The following is a 7,662-nucleotide window of genomic DNA, read 5'->3' as shown; positions in this document are numbered from 1 at the left end:
AAAAAAATTGTTCAAAGAGAACCTAAAAATTCAATATGGGATTCAATCAAATTGTTTGAATCATATTTGATTCGAGAGAGAGTTGAAATTTTCATTTCCCTCCAAAATTAAATCTAGCATTCAATCAATTTGTTTGGAAGGAATGTTAAAATTTTTTAATTTCTTTAAAACTAATGACTTTTTTTTTTGTCAATTATGACTTTATTAAATATTATTAGTAAATATTATACAACACTTTTTTTTTATTATTTTAGTAATTATATATATTTTTATTTATTTATAATTTATAATTATATAATATTAATCATGACGTCACAGTTCAACCGCTTCGACTCGACGGTTGAACCAGTGACCCGTCCACCCCGTCCCTTTTCCGGTACGCTCACCGGTTCGGTTTTCAAAACATTGTTGATAAATACTGATGCAGTTTGAGTACGAGTAGTAATTTAAGTGCATGTTTGATTGACAAGATTAGAGTACAAGATTGGAATTATTAATTCGTGGGCCTAATAATCATGTATTTGTTTTGAAATTTTATTTCAGAATTATTAATCCAATAATGGGATAGGAGTGGGATTATATATCCTGAACTGAGAAATAAAATAAAAAGATTGTTTTACCCTTGACTAAAAATTAAAACACTTATTATTTTTATAAAATTATATATTTTAGAAAATAATTTTTAAATATTTAAAATATTTTTTGATATTTATTTTATCAAATTAATTTATATTTAAAAAAATTAAAAAACAAACCGAACATCGCCTTTGTATTTTATATTTTTATTTTTATTTTATTTATTTATTTATAATTTTTTTCAAAACTACGTTTATGAAGAAATTTTGATAAAATAAAGATAGTAAAGAAACATTGATAAAAGGCAAGATTGGAATATATATATATATATATATAGTTGTAATTCTATATTCATATGTTTTCTTATCCAATGCAAATCAAACAATGAATAAAGAGATAATTTATCCTACTAATTCAATTGAATAGTGAATATCATACTAATTTAATTAGATTATTAATATCTTCACTATAAATTTTATGAATTAAACATGGCCTAATAGTTGGGCTTTCAACTCCCAAAACTCCGTTGAGCGGTTGAGACAAATGAAAATTTGCAATTAAGGAAGATTCAATCTATACTATCTATACTATATATTAAGCAAAAAGGGATTTTTAACCCCAAGCCTTGTGGGAGCTCCAATCTCTCAATCTAAATTTTCTGATTTAAAAAAAAATTAGCATTTATTAACTTCTCCCAACCCCCAAGTCTTACCCTCATAATAACACTTTAATGCATTAAGAATAAGCATAAAAAAAAAATTGAAATCCAACACATGAATTCCTTAAAAAGTCCCAACACATATGATTATTATCCCTCATAATAACACTTTAATGCATTAAGAACAAGCATAAAAATAATTTCTTGAAAAGTCCAACACATATGATTATTATCAAAATATTAAACTTTAATATAATATAATAAAAAAAGAAGACATTTAATTCATTGAAAAGTTCAACACATATGATTATTATCAAAATATTAAACTTTAATATAATATAAAAAAGGAAAAAAAAGAAGGCATTTAAAAAAAAAATATTTAAAAATCGCAATTCACATATATAGATAACTAGCCTATCAATCGTGCTATGCACGTAATAATTATAGATATTTATATTTGTGTTAGATTTTTTTTAATATATAAATTATGTTTTTTAAGATTTTTTATAAAAATAATTTAACAATCTTATCACTAATCATAGTGTATGGGAGAAGTTGAAAAGGGTACTGCAATAACTATGCACGGGTTGTATCTATAATTATTTGTATGAGGGGATTTTAAATGCTGATTAGAAGATTTTGACCAAATCAATAAATGCAGGCATGTGGAAAGACATGTGGATTGAAAAAAGTTAATAAATGTTTATCAGGAAATTTTGACCAAATCAATAAATGCTGAGTTTTTTTTTTAAATAAAAAATTTAAAAAATTTAGATTGAGATATTGAAGCTCCCACAGGCCTTGGGGGTTAAAAACCCCCATTTTGCTTAATATATAGTATAAAAGTATAGATTGTAAATATATTAAGGAAAATGGGGTTTCTAAACCCCAAACCTTGTGGGAGGTGCAATTTCTCAATCTTAATTTTCTAAATTTTTGATTTTAAAAAAAAAACCTCAGCATTTATTGATTTGGTCAAAATTTCCTGATCAGCATTTATTAACTTTTTCCAATTTACATGCCTGCTTTTATTGATTTGGTCAAAATCTCTGATTAACATTTAAAATCCCCTCATATAAATAATTATAGATATAACCCGTGCATAGTTACTACAGTAGCATTTTTAATTTCTCCTGTACACTATGGTTAGTGATAAGATTATTAAATTATTTTTATAAAAAATCTTTAAAAACTTAATTTATATATTAAAAAAATTAAAACAAATACAAATATCTATAATTATCCCGTGCATAGTACGGGTCATGAGCTAGTTCAACTATAACTCAATTGGGGTTTTCAGACGGCAACATTAGGGCATTTCAGGTTTGGGTTCATACACTTAAAACAACAAATCTTGGATCTATATTTGGTTCAAACAAGAACGAGCAGAGCGCACCTAGACTTGCTTTGCCCCAAACAACATTTTAGGTTTGGGTTCATACCCTTAAAACAACAGATCTTGGATCTATATTTGGTTCAAACAAGCACGAGCAGAGTGCACCTAGACTTGCTTTGCCCCAAACAACATTTCAGGATTGGGTTCATACACTTGAAACAACAGATCTTGGATCTATATTTGGTTCAAACAAGAACGAGCAGAGCGCACCTAGACTTGCTTTGCCCCAAACAACGGAGGGTGGAAAAAGATGAAGGAAAGGAAGAGAGAGGGGTCCCACTTTTGGATTTACTATTAAGGCTATGTTTGTTTCGCAATTTGAATGGTGGGATTGGATTATTATGGTTACGAGTCCCACTCACTATTTGGTAGCGAAAGAGGAGGGTGAATTGATAGTCCAAGAGGGTTAGTAATCTCCCTTTGAGAGAATTAGCTTGGCTGGGTTTTGAGTGAGATTAGAAAAATAATGAGAAGATTGAGTCTATTTTATATAAAAAAAAAATTATTTTTTTTACCAAGTACATCTGTTTATTTTACTATTTATTTTAGTTTTTTTAATATAAAAATAATTTATTTATTTATTTTATATACAAATAATTTAACAATTTCATCACTAACTATCTCTCATACTATTATCAAAACAACCGCACTTTTATTTTATCTCTCCATAACAATTCTCATATTAACAATATTTTTACTAACCATCCTCTTATTAACAATTTTATCTAACCTAATTTACCAAACAAACATAAAATAAATTGTATGGTAAGGTTTGCTAGTTAGTATCATTGTTTGTTTTGGTTTGCTTCTATGATAGTTATAGCATATCATGTTCAACAGGTTTTTATTTTTTAATTTATAAATTTCTTATTGCTTCAAAAATGAGAAAGATCATTTGAAATCATTGCATGTTTCTCATTTTTATTTTATTTTTACATTATCAATTAAGCCATTTAAATGTCAAATTAGATTGTATAGTTAATAGCAATTTAACCAATCACTTCCCCCTTCCCCTCAAAATACTCACAAGAACATGTACATCAAAGTTTCTCTTTCTCATCATATGAAGACCAATCATCATCATCATCATCTAATCTCATCCCGACAAACAATTGTTTTGTCTGTATATATACGTACAATGTATATTGTGCATGATTAAACTTGTTAAAATAAACCCATTTGGATTGAGGTGCAAGAAGGGTGGGGTTTTGGGCCGCCATCAAATTGAAGATGTGATGTTGAAGCAATGTATTTGAAAGGTCTATAGAGTAAGAGGAAAGTTTGGCAATCATAATTCATCGTCACAAATTATATTTAGATTATTACAAAGCACAATGCAATGCACGAAAAGACGTAAAGCATTCATTCACTTCATTATTATTATAAGCAAGGTTTTTATTTCAAGAGTAATGGTAAGGATTTTAAATATTTTATTAATATTTTTATTAAATATTTCATATGTGACTGATAAAATATTGATTTTACACTTATATGAGATATTTAATAAAAATATTGATCAAAACATCGAGGTTCTTAGCATTTTCCTTATTTCAAATATGAAAACTAAAATTTGCATTAATTAGACATTTTACATAACTCAAATCCTGTTTCAATTTTTAAATTCAAAAAACATTAGAAATAAATCATCCTACGTATCGGATAGGCCACCATTTCTAATATATATAGCCACTAGCATATTACTTGTGCTATGCACGGATTGTGTTTACAATTATTTATATATGTGAATTGTGATTTTTAAACTTTTTTTTAAATGTCTTCTTTTTTTCTTTTTTTATTATATTAAAGTTTAATATTTTGATAATAATCATATGTGTTGGACTTTTCAAGGAATTAAATGTCTTCTTTTTTTATTATATTATATTAAAGTTTAATAATTTGATAATAATCATATGTGTTGGACTTTTTCAGAATTTTTTTTATGCTTGTTCTTAATGCATTAAAATGTTATTATGAGGGATAATAATCATATATGTTGTGACTTTTAAAGGAATTCATATGTGTTGGATTTCAAAGAATTTTTTTTATACTTGTTCTTAATGCATTAAGGTGTTATTATGAGGGTAAGACTTGGGGGTTGAGAGAAGTTAATAAATGTTAAGGTTTTTTTTTTTTTAAAATCAAAAAATCAGAAAATTTAGATTAGGAGATTGGAGTTCCCACAAGGATTGAGGTTAAAATCCCCCTTTTGCTTAATATATAGTATAGATAGATAGATAGATAGATATAGATATAGATATAGATAATATAATATAGATAGATAGATGTGTTGAAATTTTCAAGGAGTTTTGTTAATGCTGTTCTTTAATGCATTAAAGTTTAATTATGAGGGAGTTTTGACCAAATCTCCCAAAAGGCATACGGATTGGAAGAAATTAATAAATGCTGAGTTTTTTTTTTTTTTTAAATCAAAAAATTAAAAAATTAGGATTGAGATATTGGAACTCCCACAAGGGTTGTGGGTTAAAAACCCCATTATGCTTAATATATAGTATAGATAGTTTTCTTTCATTAATGGGTGTACCACACGTTTTATTTTGATAATTTAATAAGTGTATTTTGTTTTAAATTGATTTTGTAATCTTAGTCACACAAATTTATCGCATTTGTTTTAAAAGAATGGACAACAATCATTCTGTTTGGTTTTGAATTTTCAAAAATAATATTTTGAATTTTCAATTCATATATTTTATTTTCAAAAAACTTCTTTAATATCTTAATTATTATATAATTTTTTTAACTTTTTAGATCCATTTAATCTAAATGCTCCTAAAAAGTAAAATATGTGAGAAAAATAACTATAAAAAAAATCAATAAATGCAAAAAATATGAATATGTGCTGGATTTGTATATTTTTTGTGTTTAGATTCTTTGTATTTTTTATACTTCGTAAATGTATTTAGATTAAATAGATCTAAAAAGTATAAAAAAAAAAAGTTGATTAAAATATCAAAACCCGAGTTAATTATTATTTTTAAAATAAATTATTTATTTTTTAAGATATGTGTAATTACATAATATGGTTGTAATTATTGAATCAATATGATTTTTTTCACGAATAATAAATTTTCGGGTTGAAACCTATAACAGGCCTATGAGCCCAAACTGGAGAGAAGTTTCTCCATATATATATATATATATATATGCATGCATACACTATAGATATGAAATTCTTAAGACAAAATTACTACAATCTTAAAAATAAAAAATAAAAAAAAAGTGTCCAGAATTTAATATTTAATAGTAAAGATTCATTTAAAGTGTGATCCATAATAATAGATTTAAACATACACTATAGATATGAAATTCTTATTAATTTTTTGAGACTATAAACTTTTTATATTAGGAGCATATATATTTGGAGATCTCCAATGATTCTCATTTTGATAATTAATAGCTTTTACTCCAAATTAAGCCATCCTTAAAGCCTACATTCTTGCCATTGACTGGAGAGAGGCTTGTATGTGAATGTGACCTCATTTTGTAATCAAATGGCTTTAGCTTATTTTTTAAGTAATGATTATGTTCTTAATGTTGTGTTTGAATTATGAATATAGATAGGAATTTGGAAAAAAAAGGAAAAAAAAAATGATTAAAATATGATTATATTTCATTCATATTTTACCCATCTTTTTTTTTTTTTTTTCTTCCAAATTTCTACCAAAACTTGTGATCCAAATACAATAGCCTAATGCTGTGTTTGGTTGGGGGATTTAGGGAGGGATTTGGAAAGGAAAATGGAAAAGGTAGGTGAAATGTGAATAAAATATGTCTATATTTCACCTAGTTTCACACACATTTTTCCTTTTCCTTTCCAAATTCTTCCCCAAATCCCCCAACCAAACACAGCATAAAGGAATTTATAAAACAAAACTAAATCAAATCTCTATATATGTATACCCGGCAAAAAAAATTTAGAGTAACAAGCTTTTTATAAAGTTTATTAAAAACAAAAAATAAAAAAAAATAAAGTATTTGTAAATGGGTGCTAAAAAGTTGTATTAAAGTATTTTTTTAAATTTAATTACAGTACCATATTTATAGTTAATATTTCCTATTTAAAAGATTTTGTCAAGTTTCTTTAAAATTCGGTGCCGAGTAAAAGTCTCTTATTACCAAAGTTGAAAGCCATATCCACTCGGACCTTTACTTCCGATATGTGTCCAGTTAGGCCCATTTGGAGCCCATTTTGGGTCCCAATCCGAACCATTATATTTTGGCTGTATATTTCTGGGGGTTAAATACATTTTACCTCTTCGTAGCTTGAGATTGGAGTATTTTATTCTCTTATGATTCAAATATAGTTAGAAAATCTCATGTAGTTTTGAATTAAAGTGTCACGGTTAAGTTTTCTATCCAAATTAACAGAAGCTATATCACACACACCATTTTTTATAGTATGTTTGATTTTTTGAAAAAATAAAGTAAAATTAATACAACAAAAAACAATTTTACTCCAATCTTCTTCAAACCTAAAATTAGATTAATGTGTTAATTAAAATAAAATATAATATAATATAATTAAGGATTGATCTAAAATATAAAATGTAATTAAGAATTTATTTAAAATTAAATTAAATAAAAATATAAAATAAATAATAATGAAAAATTGATCTAAAATATGATTAAATTAACATGTTGAAAAAATAATAAATAATTAAGAATTTAGAATTAATTGTGGTATAAAATATAATTAAATTAAAATTAGATTAAAAGGCAAGGAATTATAATAAATAATTAAATATTTAAGATTAATTTTGATCTAAAATATAATTAAATTAAAATTATAATAAAAAGTTAATAATAAAATAAATAATTAAGAATTTATAAGTATTGGGATTTAATTGAATTAATGTTGGACATTATAAGTATGTGTATGAGAGAGGAGATAGAAAAAAAATAACAAAAAAAGTATAAGATTTGAGAGTATGATAGTCTTTTCACATCTATAGTTAACGGTGCTAACTGTTGCACTTTGGTCCAAAATTACATGGGGACTTTCTGACTATATTTG

This window comes from Camellia sinensis, chromosome 12 (assembly GCF_055761805.1).
Source record: "Camellia sinensis isolate YWXY chromosome 12, ASM5576180v1, whole genome shotgun sequence".
Classification (NCBI taxonomy): Eukaryota; Viridiplantae; Streptophyta; class Magnoliopsida; order Ericales; family Theaceae; genus Camellia; species Camellia sinensis.
Note: the sequence above shows the minus strand (reverse complement) of the source record.